Source organism: Malaclemys terrapin, chromosome 8 (genome assembly GCF_027887155.1).
Source record: "Malaclemys terrapin pileata isolate rMalTer1 chromosome 8, rMalTer1.hap1, whole genome shotgun sequence".
NCBI classification, from domain to species: domain Eukaryota; kingdom Metazoa; phylum Chordata; order Testudines; family Emydidae; genus Malaclemys; species Malaclemys terrapin.
Window position 1 is genome coordinate 45,950,479 of NC_071512.1, and position 17,682 is coordinate 45,968,160.

The following is a 17,682-nucleotide window of genomic DNA, read 5'->3' on the forward strand; positions in this document are numbered from 1 at the left end:
GTTATAGTTCTCTCACAAAGCGGGAAAATTAGGCGCTTTTTTTTTCTTTTTTTTTTTTTGCTGCTTCATTTCCAGTTAGCAATGCATGTTAGACTAGTTTGGCTGCAAAGAAGAATTCTGTGTTTACTGTGGACAACACCTGATTCCTCTCAGGTTACAGAACTGGGCTGACATCAGAATCCAAACATCCTCTGGTCAATGCAAGCAAACGCATTTCTCTAATGATTTGGACTTGACATTATGCAGTATGAATGTCATGGATAATTCAGACCAATGGGGAGAAACAGAATTAAAAACACTGTCTAAACACCTTCAGTCCCCCCCCTCCCCTCTTGAGGACTCCTGACCAATTTAACAGCACAATACAGATGCTAACAAACTTAAAGCCTTTGTTTAAGCTTGTTAGCATATGCATTGTGCTGTTAATGCCATATAAAGAATGAATGCCTTCCCTAGCCATGTTCTGCTCCTTTAAGAAGCAGAGTGCAGCCCCCCTCCCCCCAGAGGGGGAGGGGTGGTAGCCCCAAGTCTTTCTGGTACCCCATACCCCCTAAAAATCTCTTGCCGGTACTGCATACTGGAGAGTACCACCCTACTTGCACTACTGTTTCAGGGTTTCTTGTGCCTTCTGAAAGAGCTGGTCCTGACCACTGTCAGAGAAGGCAACTCGAGTGTAGAGGCCACTGCTCTGTTCCAGCATGGCAATCCCTATGTTTCCATTTTAAAGCTGATTTAAGCAGCTATTATTAGAGGCTACACCTTAAAACAACTGCGAAACTGATTTTCAAGGGTTACTCATCGGCCTTAGATTTTCTCTAATCTAATCTGCCTGCCTCGGGAGGCTGTTAGGATGAAGAAGGATGGTCTTGTAGTTGATGCAGGGCTTAAATTCAGCTGGAGCCCACCAGAGCAGAGCTCCAGTAAATATTTTCAAACCTGCATGAGCCCCGCTGCCTGTCGCAGGGCTGAAACCCAAGCTCCCACAACCCCCATCCTACAGCTGAAGCCCAGAGCCTCGAATGGGGGAGGCCTGGGGGACTCTGGGAAATAATCTGTGAGAATTTAAGCCCTGGGTTGAGGCTTTGGACTGGCATTTGGGAGAGGTGGGATGGCTGTCTCTGCCACACACTGTCTGGGTGACCTTAGGCAAGTCACTCAGCCACTCTGTGCTCAGCTCCCCATCTGTACAAGGGGGATAATGATACTTCTTTTCTCCCACTCTGTCTGCCATTTCTATTGACATGACATGTTATGACCATAAACTGCTTGGGGCAGGGACTGTCTCCTACTATGCATGTCAAGTTCTAGAGCCACAAGGCCTTGAGCTTGATTGGGGGAATCTAGGTGCTACTGCAATACAAGTCAATACATAAATAATAATAATAGATTTCTTGTTTGATTATTAACTGTATTTGTCAGATGAGAAGGTCCCAACTGCCTTTGCTCTTCCAGTCCCCAGCTGGCCCAGCTTAGCAGAGATCACAGGAGTTAAGTCCAATTTATCGCACCCAAAGGGCTCTCCAGAGCCCAGCAACCTCCTGACATCACTGTATTTACCTTGAAACTTGGACTGTGGGTGATTTCACACTTAATGCATTGAATTGGCTGCTAGCCCACCTTCCATCTGCCCTTCTTTCACTGCTGTCCTTCCGCTGCCCAGCCCAGCTCTCCTGCTTCTCAGCCTCCTCCTCTAATTCTAACAGCCTCCCACTCTATTTCCCTTCTCCCTTTACCAGCTTTGCTCTCCCCATCTAGCACTCTCCAGTGCACTGTGCAAGCACTAATTCACTCTCACAGGGTGAAGTTCTTCCCCATGCAAAGGGCTGACACTTGAGCCCCAGGCCCTCTGCTCTAACACTGCAGCTGAGCCACGCCAGCGAGAGGAATGTTTGCACTGCAGCGGACAGTAAAAAGAAGCCGGTAAATTAGAAGCCATGGTATGTGGTTAGAAACAAAGAATAATTCCAATTATAAATATAAAGCAATCTTTGGTTAAGCTACATTTCTAGGAAACTTGTCTGAGACAAAGAGGAACCAGCACGGTGGGCTTGCTTACATACGTAAGTCAGGGTAGTCCAGGCTACAGCTGGTGTCTGGAACAACAAATCAGAGCCTGAGTTAGCAAAAGTAATAGAGAAATCCCTTGGCCATTAAATGGAAAAACATTTAATCTAACTTCTCCTTTCCCCAGTTTCCTTTCCATTAACTGTTCTTCGTATTCCCACCTGGTAACCCTCGAGCAGCACAGCAGAGAAGAGGTTTTTAGGAGCACGCAGACCAAAGAAGGGCAATAACAGGCGGGGGTAAAATGAAGTGCTCCCACTGTGAGAAATGCAAAGTCGGGATGTTTTGGAGATGCTCTTGGCTGGATAATGATAATCAATGAGCTGTTTGCTCCTTTAGACAAACATGGAGTAAATCAGATACACTACAACAGGGGTCTCAAACTCAAATGACCACGAGGGCCACATGAGGACTAGTACATTGGCCTGAGGGCCGCATTACTGATACCTCCCCCCGCCGCCCTCGGCCCCACCCCCACTCCACCCCTTCCATGAGGCCCCGCCCCGCCTCTTCCCACCCCTTCCCTGCCCCCATTCCAAGCCCTTCCCTGAAATCCCCACCCCAACTCTGCTCCCTCCCTGCCCCCAGGGGTTGCAGGAGGGGTCTGGGGTGTGGCAGGGGCTCAGGGCAGGGAGTTGGGGTGTGGGGTGCAGGAGGAGTGAGGGTTACAGCAGGGGGTCAGGGTGCAGGATGCGGCAGGGGGATGAGGGCAGACAGTCAAGGTGCAGGAGGGGTGCAGGGTATGGCAGGGGGTCAGGGTGCAGGGTGCGGCAGGGGGCTCAGTGCAGGGGGTTCGGCTGCAGGAGGGGCTCGGGGGGCAGGATCTGGCCTGGTGCGTTCCCGGCCAATGGGAGCTGCTGGGGGCGGTGCCTAAAGCAACAGCAACACACAGCCCCTCTGCCCCCCCTTCCCCACATTCCAGCCTCTTCCCGGAGCGGCGCAGGGCAGGGCAGGCAGGCATGCTGCCGCCCCCCCGAGTGCTGACTCCGCAGCGCCCATTGGCCAGGAACTGCAGCCAATAGGAGCTGCGGGGGCAGTGCCTGTGAGCAGCGGTGCGCAGAGAACCCCCGCTTCCCCGCACCCCCGCCTAGGAGCCACTGGGACAATTTATCCAGGGGTGTGGTGGACTCTCCATCACTTGAACTCTTTAGAGCAGGACTGGATGTCTTTCTCAAAGACATGCTTTAAGTAAATCCAAAGTTATGGGCCTGATGCAGAAATCACTGCGAGAAGTGGTCTCTTTGACTTAAAATCTATCAATCGTGTAGCTTCCCAGATCTCTAGTTCAAAGACTGGGGAACACAACTTGTGCTGCACTGGAGCTATGTCTTGGCCTGGATTACACAATCATGTACTAGACAGCTGACTACACTACAATTCCCAGGCCCACAGCCCCATTCAAAAACGAGTAGTGCTGAGAGTCAAGGATGCTAGCCCAAGTCCTAAAAAGACAGTTTACAGCCTATTGTAAAGATCAGATCAAGAAACAGGCAAGATTCCCATAGATCCCTGCACAGAAGCTTCACACTAGCTGACTACTTTACTGCAGTCAAAAGGGAGACGTGTAGGGAAACTGATACCAAATACAGAAACCAGTTAGAAATCGAAACTGAGACATAAAGAACATTGGAAACTCAAGCAGGACTAACTGTATAATCAGTATTAATGACACAGGATAAATTGAAATGAAAATATTTTCTACTTCCGTATACAATAGATGAAGAAGTAGGAGACCAATACTGTCTGGATATGCAGGAAATAGTAATTTTCAGGTTAAAAAAAAAAACAAGGAAGAAAAAAAATCCGTGGCCAAAGTTTTAGAACATGGGTGCCTAAGAATCAGACTCCTAATTCCCTATCTATGTGGCTAAATGGGTGGTGTCAAGGTTCCTTCCCCACTCTGAACTCTAGGGTACAGATGTGGGGACCCGCATGAAAGCCCCCTAAGCTCATTTACCAGCTTAGGTTATCAGTAAGCTGCCACCACCAAGTGTGTTCCAAATCTTAGGGAAGAGCCACTTGGAACTCTGCCTTTCCCCAAATATTTCTCAAGTCTCTAACCCCCCATTTCTTGGGCAGATTTGAGACTAATTCCTCCCCCCAGTCCTTACACCCCTTTTCCTGGGTGAAAGGAAAGGCTTGAGAGTATACCCTCACCAATTAGTCCTAGTGAACACAGATCCAAAACCCTTGGATCTTAAAACAATGAAAAAATCAATCAGGTTCTTAAAAGAAGAATTTTAATTAAAGAAAAGGTAAAAATCATCTGTGTAAAATCAGGATGGAAAATAACTTTACAGGGTAATCAGATTCAAAGAGCCCAGAGGAACCCCCTCTAGCCTTAGGTTCAAAGTTACAGCAAATAGAGGTAAACCCTGTAGCAAAAGGAACATTTACAAGTTGAGAAAACAAAGATAAAACTAACACGCCTTGCCTGGCTGTTACTTACAAGTTTGAAATATGAGAGACTTGTTCAGAGAGATTTGGAGAGCATGGATTGATGTCTGGTCCCTCTTAGTCCCAAGAGCGAACACATCCAAAACAAAGAGCACAAACAAAAGCCTTCCCCGTTCCCAAGATCTGAATGTATCTTGCTCCCTTATTGGTCCTTTGGGTCAGGTGTCAGCCAGGTTACCTGAGCTTCTTAACCCTTTACAGGTAAAAGGATTTTGGTGTCTCTGGCCAGGAGGGATTTTATAGTATTGTACACAGGAGGGTTGTTACCTTTCCCTTTATAGTTATGACAGGTGGCATGATTTTCAGGAGTGCTCAGGACCTCCCACTGGAAATTACACTATGGCCCAGTGCATAAAACCACATTCCCACTGTGAAACCTTCCCCTGAACAGTCATACCCAACTCTGCAACACTTGTGGTGTGTCAAGCCAGTAAAGCTCTTGACATTGAAAGAATGGCCATAAATAAGAGCAGGGAATACCAGATCTAACTTAGAATGAAAGATGTGATGGGCCATCTTCAGCAAGAGCCTATACTGGGGATACTTTACAAGAAGGCAATTCCCACTCCCAGTGCAAAAAGCATAATACATGTAGGGTGAAATTCACCCCTTTGAGGGCAATGCATCACTTAATTCTATATTTATTATTCATCATAATTTTATATAGTTCTGTGGAAGTATACTATTATCCCTTTTTGACCAAAGCAGCTCCTACATCCTAGGTAAGTGCCCTAATCACCAGGCTATACTCATTCTTAGGCCTGGTCTACACTACAAAGTTAGGTTGACGTATGTCGCCTCACATCTACCTATTTGAGCTTATGTCTACACTCAAATTTGTCTCTGGCCAACTTAAGCACCCTGTTACAGCAACAAAGTAAAACAACCTCCCCAAAGAGTGTAGAGCCATGGTTGACCTAGTGAGGTTGACGCAGTAGGAGTGTAGACACTGCAATACCTGCCTTGACCTTAACAGTCCTCCAGCAACTGTCCCACCAATGCCCCATTCCCTGTGACAGTGACCACTCTGGTCATAATTTTAAAAAACTCTACCACCCAGAGGTTTGTGACCCTCCTCAATGCCAGCTGGCAATGGGTTCACTGTTCTGCAACAGGCTTGACAAACTCATCACACCCAACACTTTCATAGTGCTTATCCCAAGAGGACCAAGCGAGGGATCTAATAAAAGCTTATGTCATACTGATCTTCATAATCATTGTGAGATTTATGTACGATGATACTGAAGGAATGTTGTAGATATACTGGAAAATAAGTTTTAAAAGCAGTGTTAAGGCAGGTTTTGCCAGGCAAAGGGATATATATTCACCTGTCAGTCTTGTTTCACATGTAAAATAAGCATTGTAAGCACAATGAAAGTCTGTTTGCATATGATGTAGACATGAGGGTGTGGCATGGAGCCAACACTCCAGAATAAATGACGGGGGGGGGGGGAAGGTGTCCTGACTTTGGGGACAAAACAATGGATTTTGGGGTACACATAGAAGGCAAAAGGACAATTTTTTTTGATCCTTGACCGAGGAAGCAAAAAGACAACATTTTTTGCACTTACAAATGGAGCCATGTTTGTTGGAAACGCTGGGAGGTTGCTTAAGGTAAGACAGCTACTTTAGACAATAGTTTAAATGGCTAAGTTACATTTAGTGTCTAAAAAGCATGTCAGGTTTTGTTTGCAGTGTTGTTATAGCTGTATTGTTCCAGGATATTGGAAAGAAACAAGGTGGAGGAGTGCTCAGGGGAGTGCAAACACTAATTCTGCCCTACGCAGCTGCGCACAAGCCAGAGAAGTGGGACAGTCACGCATGGGATGAGATAGAATAGGAATGACTCTCCAAAGGCGTAGAGAAGCAGGCACAATCCCTGCACACCCAGGAGTTCTGAGAGGCTTTCACACTGCAACACAGGGTTACGCATACAGGGCACATAAGGATGAGGGGCCTGATCTACAGCTGATGTAAACCAATTTAGCTCCACTGACTCCAATGGAGCTACATCGATTTGTAGCTGTTAAACTGTTAAAAAGCTACCAAAATGTGAATGAAAACCCTCCTTGAGATGCACGTTATGAAATCTTTAATCACAAACATTGTGACATTCTCAACCTATCCCGAAGTACTAGTAAGCCTGCAGCAGCCCAGGTGCATGAGTCTGCTGAGGAGCATGCCTTTTCCACCTACTTATTCCTTTTTTTACCACACAACTTGAGCAATAGCTTCAGCAAATGAGCATTATTCGTGGCATGGGATTTTAATTTTCTTTGCTTGTTTTTTTCAAATTACATAACTCCATTACAACTTCTGTCTTCAATTTGAAGGGGTAGCTCACCCTTGGCTCTGTCTGCAGCAGTAGAAGGTGGGTTCAAACTTGGGACCTTTAGTGAGAAAGGACTTTCTATGTACAAGCATCAGTATAAATATGATTCACTTCTTTAGCTCAAGTTCAAGAGGCATGTGTGATTTCTGCAGCAATGTAAATCACTCCATTCATGCAGCCTGATTCTATAACTCATTCAAGCAGACTAGTGCATCGTTAGAACAATCATTCCATTGAACTCAGTGGGACAACTCAAACAAATACTACTTAGTGTGCAGAATTGGCCCCTCAATTCTTAGTGGATGTATTGCTAGAGAAAGGTTTTGGATTGAACACTGGGGAGATTGGAGTCCTAGAAAGGCTCATTGTGCATACACAGTAGATAAGTATTCCCTCAAAAGACAACTCCAGAAAACTGCATAGATAAAGCCCTAGTTCATCAATGTTGGAGTGTCAAAGGGCTGAATGGATTCCTGTAGGATATGAATGTTTGGTTTCATACAGTCAAGATAGGCTTACACATACCACTACACCATCACCAAGGAGTAGGTTAGTGTCCCACCCCCTTGGACATTTATTTATTTAGTTTCCTCTGCTATGAGTATAAAACACAGCAATGAATCTAAATGGAGCAGGAGTCTTCATGAGTTCATTTTGAAATCTGAGCATTTAGGGATGGGTGAAGCTCGCTAAGGTTGTTTCATATAAACAGTTTGTAAGTTTATCTGGGTCTCTTGATATGGAAATGTCAAGCTCTTTTTTATGTGTCTATGAACTCTCTGACCTCATTTGCAGAAGAACAATAAGAAAACAATACAGAGAGAGTGTAAGAAATTTCATTTGGGGGCTGAGGTGACATAAATTCATACTTGTGGTTTATGCTATAACCAAAGCCCTTTATGAATTATAATCTCATATGCACAGAGTGGCTTTGAATATTCTTTTCATCATATGGCTTTTGTATACACAAGAGCCATAACTGAAAAACGTAGCTGCCTGAAACTAGGCACTTGATGCCATATTTAGGAACATAAATTTAAGTGGCTTAATTTTAACAGGAGCTGAGTACTTCTCTCTCACTCAGTTTTCCCTGTATCTCTGGCAGGGTGTTGTCTCAGTGTAATGGCCAGTTCCCATGGTGTCAGTTTCACTCTTCTGCATGGAATGGCTCCATAACCTTCTCTCTTGTATTCTTAATTACATTTGTAAAAAGGATTTTCATGCAAAGCCACAGGCTACAGCAAAGAGAGAAATAGGATATAGAGTGATCAAAGGTCATCACAGATCATTCTGACAATGATCTTTCACCACTACATGCTGTCTCTATTCTTGCTTTTTCCTTTGCTATTTAATTCCTTTTGAAAAACATCAAACAAAAATATATCATTGGGTCTATACATCCCCACAGAATGCTATGTGGGGAAAGGATTAAAGTTAGGTGGCTGGAAGGATTAAAGTTAGGTGGCTGGAAGGAAATCCCATCTGTTATGGGACTCCACTCCACTCACCACTAGGGGCACCTCTGCAAAGCCACATCTGGGGATTAGCTCCACTCAGGTCTGATGCCCCCTTCTGCCACAGGTTGCACACCCTGCTGTCTCTCTCTCTCTCTCATTCCCTGTGACTCTCATGCATATGAAAGTAGTCTGTCTTTGTGGCTTGGCCCTCCGCCCAGGTCACTTTAGTCTTTCCCTTCCCCTTCCCTTTCTCTTTCCCTTCCGGGGTATCAAAGTCCTTCCACTCCAATGGTCTCAGGGTGTTGGAGCAGACTGGCGTGTCTGGCTCAACAAGACAGGGTGCTGGAGTCCCAAGCTGGCAGGAAAATCAGGGGCAGAAGTAGTCTAGTCACATCAGCTAGCAGCCCCAAGGGGGTTTCTGTGATCCAACCCGTCACAGTGGCGTAGTCAGCAGGATCTGAGCACAGCTGATTGCTTTGAGATACTGGTACTGATTTTAAGTGAGTTTTAAGTGTGGTGGCTGGAGAACAGACAAAGTGGTTACTGGTTTGTTATTTTCTGTTTGCTTATTTTGGGTAAGGGCAATAGGGACAGAAAAGGAAGCAAAATAAGTAAGAGTGAAGATCCGAAAAATCTAGAACTACACTAGTTGTAAATTGCCCAGAAAGGTTGAACACTGGGCGCTGTTAACTAAGAAGCCCCTGAGTTGAGTGCATCTCAGTTTCAGTGAACTGTAGATAGGTGTGGTCCAACCTCTGTGTCTGTGCTGAAGCTAACTGGAGTGTCTAACTTAGCAAGACAGGAGTGTGCGGGGGGGTGCCTGTTCTGGCAGGAGGGGGTTCTCTGTGGTATCCCAGCTCATCGAGTGACAGTCTCAAAGGAAGACAAATGGAAATTGATATGCAATTTGCCCGGGAAAAGGCTGACCTGGAAGGCTGCCCACCAGCAAACCCTGGACTTAAAAGACAAAGCAAATTGAGATCCAGAAGCATGAACTGGCTGTAACGGAGCAGAAGAGGTGCACAGAGACATGTATCCTGGAGCTGGAAGTTGGGATCCTGGTGACTGCTGCAGTGGGAACAGACCTCAAGGACTCTGTAGCTGCAAGCAAGCCCAACATGAGTGAAAGGTGGTGGGGGGGGGGGGGGGGTTTGCTGGCCATGAAAGGTCTGTCATAGCTGGTAGCTGTGAGCCCACAGCTGGATCTGGGTCTCTTTCCCTTTTGGGGGACACAGGATTGTCTGCCCCAGAGGGGAGCCCAAAAACAAATTTTAGGTATACTGCCTCCGCCATGGTCAGTGTTCAAGTCTCTGGCAGTAAGTTCAGGAGGAGGATGTGACATTGCACTCTATATGATTTTATAAAAGTATGCTGATGAGTGTGAATATAATGTATCTAAAGTATGCTTCATGCAAAAGGTCTCTTGTAAGGTATCATTACATAGCTTATAATCTACTGAGTGTGGTTATCCTATTTGTATAAATGTATGACTCTTGTATCTGAAACTAGAAATATGAAATATAACTCTGAGGGCGTATTGTAATTATGCAAAGTGTGGGCCATTAATGGTGGTTTGGAATCTTGATGGCTCCCATTAACCAGGACAATTGACTGTAGATGACTCTGTTTTACTTGTAAGTCTTCCCGTATACGTGTGTGCTGGCAAGTGGGTAATGAAGTCTTACAGTGACATGTGATCATGTCGCCTGAACTGGAATCCATCTTTAACCTGGTGCTTTTCCATTTAGAAGGAGGGGGTGGGGACCCAGACAGACAAAGGATTCCTGCCTTATGCAAAAGATATATAAGTGGGTGGAACAGAACAAAGGAGGCTGCAGTCATGAGAAATCCCCTAGCTACCATCTGAGCTGGAACAAGGACTGTACCAGGGGAAAGGATTGTGCCCAGACTAAGAAAGCATCCAGTCTGTCAAAGAAACTTATTGAAACATCTCAGAGGGTGAGATTTTATCTGTATTCAGTTTTATTACTGTCCTAGACTTAGATTTGCAGGTTTTATTTTATTTTACTTGGTAATTCACTTTGTTCTGTCTGTTACTACTTAGAACCACTTAAATCCTACTTTCTGTATTTAATAAAATCACTTTTTACTTATAAATTAACCCAGAGTATGCGTTAATACCTGGGGGAGGGGGAAAACAGCTGTGCATATCTCTCTATCAGTGTTATAGAGGGCAAACAATTTATGAGTTTACCCTGTATAAGCTTTATACAGGGTAAAATGGATTTATTTGGGGTTTGGACCCCATTGGGAGTTGGGCGTCTGAGTGTTAAGGACAGGGACACTTCTTAAGTTGCTTTAAGTTAAGCTTTGGGGCACGTGGTTCAGACCCTGGGTCTGTGTTGGAGCAGGCTGGCATGTCTGGATCAACAAGACAGGTGCTGGGGTCCCAAGCTGGCAGGGAAAGCAGGGGTAGAGGTAGTCTTGGCACATCAGTTGGCAGCCCCAAGGGGGTTCCTGTGATCCAACCCGTCACAACATTCCCACAGAATGCTATGTGGGGAAAGGATTGAAGTTAGGTGGCTGGAAAAAGGAAATCCCATCTGTTACAGGGAACTCCACTCACCACTAGGGGCACTCCTCAAAGCCACATCTGGGGATTAGCTCCACTCAGCTCTGACGCCCCTTTCTGCCACGGGTTGCACATCCTGCTGTCTCTCTTTCACGTTCCCTGCGACTCTCATGCATATGAGGGTAGTCTGTCTTAGTAGCTTGGCCCTCCGCCCAGGTCACTTTAGTCTTCCCCTTCCAGGGTATCAAAGTCCTTCCTCTCCAATGGTCTCAGGGTGTCTTCTCATGCACTGCTGTGACAGTGCCACTTCCCCAGTGGCAGTTAGTGGAACCCAGGCCCACCCTTTACTCTGTGTTCCAGTCCAGGGACCCATACTTGGTAACTGTTGTTTCCCTCAGACCCCATTGCTCCTTCCCTAGACTCCTTCCAACAGCTGCTCATTCTCCCCCTTCTCTGGGTGTACCAGCTCAAACTCCCCCCTCACAAAGAGTAACTGTGGACTACTGAACCCTGTAGCCTCAAACTCACCTCTCTATGGTCAGGGAGTGACTGCAGACGACTTCCCTGCAGCTCCTCTCTGGTGCCAGCTTCCTGGCTTTATAAACCCAGCTCAGCTCTTTGCCAAGCTGGACTTCATCAGCAAATTAGGTCTTAGCACTCCCTGGCTTTCCTCCAGGTGCCACCTATATGTTAATTGGTCTAATTTATCCCTTCAAGTCTTGTGTGGGGTGGACACTGTTGACGTCACTAGGCATCACCATCACCCTAGGTAACTCGGGAGGGTGGAAAATCACAAGTGTCAATGAAGCCTTCCTGCACTAGGCCTAAATGAACCAAACTCCTTCCATGTTTAAACTCTAATCGACCTCAAAAGCCAGGTGCAATTGGAATATGTAAGCAACCAGTTATCTGTGTGCAACCTCCTGCTCACACCGGTATCAAGCAGTAATAATGAGGCCTGCATATTTCTGGCTGAAGGGAAAAAGGACAAGATAACGATTTAAAGAAGTTACTAACAAGCTAGGCTTATAGCTGCCAAGAATGACTTAATTGCTTAAATGTAATCGTTATTTGCTTAGTAACTATTACCAGGGATGGGAGGGGTAGAGGGAGGAATGGGGGGGAGAAAGGGAGGGCTAGAGGGGGAAGGGGGGGTGAGGCTTAACTGCAAAATGTATAAAAGAAGAAAAACTGTTTCTGTTAGTGTGCTTGATTTGAGACGTGCCAGTCTCCTTGCACCGCTTTGAGATCTCAAATAAACTTTGTTTGCTTCTCCACCTGGTGTGTTTATTGACGCGAAGCACACCAGGCAATGAACCCGCTGTTGCTGTTCTCGGGCACTCTGTGCCAGCAACAGTTTTGGCGCCCAACGTGGGGCTCGAGGCTGAAATTTAGCCTTGCCCAGATCCCTCCAGGGGGCCGACGGATTATGACGACGACCGACTCCCAGAGCGCTCCCCGGTGACTTCATCGGGGGCCTCGGCGGTGACGTGGTTTGGTCGACCTCGGAGGGCACAACGGTGCAACACGCTCGAGTAGTGGAGAAGCAGCTGCGGGCGACGGTGGGGAACCGGTCCCATGGATAAGGTAGAAACAGTCCAGTGGGGACTTTATCTGTCTTGACCTGGGGACGCCCAGTGTCTACCTGTTTTGACCTGGGGACGCCCAGTGTCTCCCTAATATGGGGCAGGGACAGAGTATGGCAGGCAGGGCAAGGTGTACACCTTGGAATGCATTCTGGTGAATTGGAAAGTGTTTGGCGCAAATCCAATAACTAAAAGTAAACTGAAAAGGTTCTGTACAGTAGACTGGCCTCAATATCAGCTAGAGGACTAGAAAGGTGGCCACCGGAAGGATCACTTAATTATAACACGATCCTTCAATTACTTCTGTTTTGTCAGCAAACGGGTAAATGGAATGAACATATGTATGTACAGTTGTTTATGTTGCTAAGAGATAGATCAGATATTTTGCAAAAGTGTAATTTGACTCCAACAGGTTCGGTAGTAGCTATTGTTAGTCCCCAGAACCCCTCCCACAGCTGTAATGGCAGGTCCGGTGTCCCCTTCGGCTATCACACCGCCACCATATAAAGACAAGGTGTCTCAGGTCCCAGAGATTGCCCCCTCGGTGGAATTTTATCCGTTGATCACTGAGACCGTGGTGTCCAGACATGGCTCAGATAGGAATCAGGCCACTACTATGCAGGTTTACACCCATGTGCCTTTTAACCCGGTGGACCTAGCAGCCTTTAAGGCACAGGCAGGGGAATTCTCTACGAACCCAAGCAAGTTTATCTTGGTCTTTGAAGGGTGCCTGGCTAGCTGTAAGCCTGAATGGGATGATTGTAATGTCCTTATGCGGACCCTGCTGTCTGAGGTGGAGCGTAATCAGGTTGTGTCTAAAGAAAAGGAAAAAAGGCAAGCGAAAATTATGGTTGCAGCAGTACATGCCGGTGGCAGGGCAAAATTCCAGGAAGGTAGAAGGGGCCGGGGAATGAGAGGACGTGGACGTGGGCGCCCTGGCTCACAGGAAAGGCGTCTGGGTCGCAACCAGTGTGCCAGATGCCGGAAGGAGGGACATTGGAAAAATAAGTGCCCCGAAAGGGAAGGTATCCCTATGATGGCAGCAGAGGACCAAGAATAGGGGTGTCAGGGGAGACGGACTATCCTGCCCCTGGAAACCCGAGTAAACATGAGGGTGGGAGACTTGGACATAAACTTTTTAATAGACTCTGGAGCTGCACGAACCGCCGTAAATCAACCCCTGCAGCTGCCTGTGTCAGAGTCCCTCACGTGGTGGGTGCCACAGGGAAAGGAACCAAATGCCCAGTATATGCCCCAGCGGAATGTGCTTTGGGAAACAGAACTCTATCTCACAAACTGGTTTACCTCCCGGATTGTCCAACACTTCTACTAGGACGGGACCTGCTTTGTTGCTTAGGTGCCACTCTGCATTTCACTCAAGATGAAATAACCCTCACCTTACCCCCAGAGAATGCTTAGATAATGACCCTTGCAATTGAGCCCTCAGCCATGCAAGCCTCAGAGTGGAGCCAGTGGGAGGACAACAGAAGGGTTAAAAAGCAGCTTTGCTGGACAGTGCTGGCCCAGGGATTTAAATATTCCCCCACCCTTTTCGGCCAGGCTTTGGCCAGAGACTTGAAGGAGTGGGACAATGAGGACAGGATCCTCCTCCTGCAATATGTGGATGACTTGTTAATTGTCGCTGTGGGTCTCACCCCTTGCCTTAAAGCCACTGTGAGCCTCCTAAACTTTGTTGGACTCCTCAAAAGTGGGTGTGCTTGTCCTGGTTTGTTGCTCCAAAGCTCTGTATAGAAGTTATTTTGCTGGAAGGGTGTATAATGGCAATGTGTATGTGTTCATTGTTGGGAAAAGGTGTATGAGTGAAGAGTGGAAGTTTCCTTTGTAAGTTAAAAGAAGCCAAGAAGGAGAGCAGGAAAAAGAACAGAATGAGTTAACTGAGGGAAAAAAAATATAGCTAGCAAGCTCAGTCCAAAGATAAGATGCTGGCTCCATCCAAGGACATTGTTCACAGCTAAGACTTGGCTGACAACCAAGAAAAGGGGGGCCTGAATGTGCCCAAGCAACTATGAGATCTGCAAAACACTGCCAGGCATTAATAAAATGTGTTAGGTTTCTTTTCTCACAGGTAAAACAAGTGCTAACCAATGACCCTAGCAGCCCTGCCATTCATTGAAACAAGGAGACTGAGTCTATGTAAAGTCCATCAACGAAAAACTGCTTTGGCTCCACACTGGAAAGGCCTTTCCAAGTCCTGTTAACCACCAACACCGCTGTGAAGTACCAAGGACTGCCCACCTGAACCCATGCTTCTCACTGTAAAAAGACCCCTCCACCTCGGGAGGACTCTCCGAATGATGATAAGCCTATTTAAAGACATGCTGATGTGCTAGTAACCTCTCCCCTGTATGATGCTGAACCACAGTGTTTTAGGAAAAGAGAAAAAGGAACACTTGCTTCATTGAAACCACAAAGTCCAGGAATTCCTGACTACAAAAGACATTAAGAACTGACCCTGGTGAAGAAACAAAGAATTATACGCTGGCAGGGAGGCTCTTACCCAGCTTATGAATAAATATTTTCTAACCTCTGGACTTAGACCCCTGGCCTCCCAGGTACAGGCTGAATGTCTAGTCTGCCAAAAGAACAACCCTCGACCAGGAGTGTCAGTGCCACCAGCCACTCTGGAGCCTACCCCAGGCCCAGGACTAGTTTGGCAAATAGATTTTACTGAGTTCCCCTGGACCCAAGGATTCAGATACTTTCTTGTCTTAGTGGATCGATTCAGCGGATGATCTGAAGCTTTCCTATATCATAACAACAATGCCAAAACAGTGGCTCTTAAATTTGTCAAGGAGATCATTCCCCGCTTCGGACTCCCCCAGTGAATGGAATCTGACAACGGAACACACTTCACATCTCAAGTTGTTCAGAAGATATCGGATGCCTTGCAAATCCCCTGGAAGCTCCACACTCCATGGCGACCGCAGGCCAGTGGAGTAGTGGAACGCACAAATCAGACACTTAAGCGGCACCTCTCAAAGGTCTGTCAAGAGGCTTCCCTTAAGTGGCCTGATGCTCTACCCCTTGTTTTGCTCCGCATTCGCGCTCTCCCAAAGGGCAGGTTAGGGCTCAGTCCCTTCGAGATTATGTTTGGAAGGGCATGGCCTATGAACGGTACACTGGTTCTGGCAGGGGAGTGGGAAATGGGGTGTGTCTTCTTATCTCAGTATATGTGCTCTCTGTCTGCTGTTCTTTGTTCACTCCACAGGTATACCAAAGATTTGCAGCCTCTCCCGCTGGATGCCCCGATCCACTCCTTGCAGCCAGGTGACTCCGTACTCGTTCGGACCTGGAAGGACGAGCCTCTCCAAGAAAAGTGGAAGGGACCCTACACCGTCCTGCTGGTCTTCCACACAGCAGCAAAGGTCGAGGGACACAAGAACTGGATTCATCACTCCCGTCTGAAGGCAGTGCCCGCTCCTGAACGGTGGACCGTCCAGCCTACAGAAAAGGACTACCAGCGACGACCTGGGTCTTAAACTGTTATTCAAAAAACAATAAGATCTGCTGGGAATGCCCTGTGTCCTCTTTGGACAGTCACAGCACACTTCCCACAAGAACTCTAAGCGTTGGTTGTGTTTATTTTCACAGGAACGGCCTAACCTGGTGGCCTGGTCCCTTTTGCTTTTAGTCTGCCTGTTATTGGTAATTGTTATTTTGTGGGTATTTGGGGAACTGTAATTGTTAGGCCCTAGGGTCACCTTCCCAGCATGGAAACAGGTCCAGGGTCTGCCACAGTGGTACTCTTTGCCATAGGGACACTCCTCTCGTTACCTCCCGTTTCCCCCCGGCACATGCGGGATGGAAAGGAATCTCTACTAACTTGGAAACAAACACATATGAGTCCTTGAAGGTTTGCTTTGCCCAAGAGTTCAACCTCTCTAACTGCTGGGTATGCTCCCAAGTCCCGCACTATGTAGCAGTGTTACCCTGGAGGGCAGTTCCCCAAAATTGGTCAGATATCTGTTGGGGATGGTTCAGTAGGGGAAGAAATACCTCGGGTACCCCCTTGTCGCAAAACTGTATCACTGAATCCCAGTATGCATTGAGGGACGACCCCTGGGAGCCACGGGCCAACTCAACGCAGATCCCTTCCCCTATTAGGCTGCGGTCAGTGGCCCCCGGATTGGTGTGCTATCGACAGTTCAAGTCCAGCAACCACACCTGGTCCACTGGGAATAGCACCTGTCAGTATTATTTATCCCCTGACAGTGATGCTTCTGTCCCTGTCTATGTTAATGGCAAATCCAACTCTACCGCCCGGTTTGCAACGTTTGATAACAAAGAAACAAATAGGTAAAGTAGCAGTTATAATAGCTTAGTAAGAAATAGCCACTCCTTTTACATTTGCAAAATTTCTGCCTATAAGTGGCTACCGCATCAGTGGTATAAGAGCTGCTATCTAGGATATCTTGCCCCTCCCCTTCATGTCCTCCCTAAACTGCCCCCTGGCTGCCCCAGACAGCGTAGATCTTTGTATGCCACCCCAAAGCCCATTACAGAAGGAGACAGGTTGGGTATGATCCTCCTCCCATCCTATGGGGTGGGACGGCTAACCCAATTTTATCGCAGGCTCTCTGTGTTTCTCACCAAGTTCGCCAATGAAACCTTGGCCATAGAGAAAAGCCTTAACTCAGAGCTTTACCAGCTCCGGTTGCTGTCCCTACAAAATAAACAGGCCTTAGATTATGTTTTAGCCTCCCAGGGCAGGGTGTGTGCTCTTATTGGGAATGAATGTTGTACTTATGTCCCAGAAAACTCACAGGACATTAACAAGCACATCCTGTCAGCTGAACAGGCTTTTGAGCAGTGGAAGGCCCAGGAAAGGGAACCCACAGGTTTCGATTCCCTTTGGAGTTGGTTGCCCGACCTGGGAGGACTGGGGGGTGGCCTTGTGCATCTCCTACTCACAGGTGTGGTACTGTGCTTGGTCACCTTCCTCCTGATTGCTTGTTTTAAATTGCTCCTCCATAAGCTTTGTGCCCCCCATTCCCCAACAATCCCAACATACCCTCTCATTGATAACCCCAGCTTCATAGCACTCAGTTGTATCTTGTCCACAGAATATGAGAAAACTCAGCCAAAAGCTTGTTGAGTATTCTCAAAGGAGGGAGTTGTAGACGTCACTAGGCATCACCATCACCCTAGGTAACTCGGGAGGGTGGAAAATCACAAGTGTCAATGAAGCCTTCCTGCACTAGGCCTAAATGAACCAAACTCCTTCCATGTTTA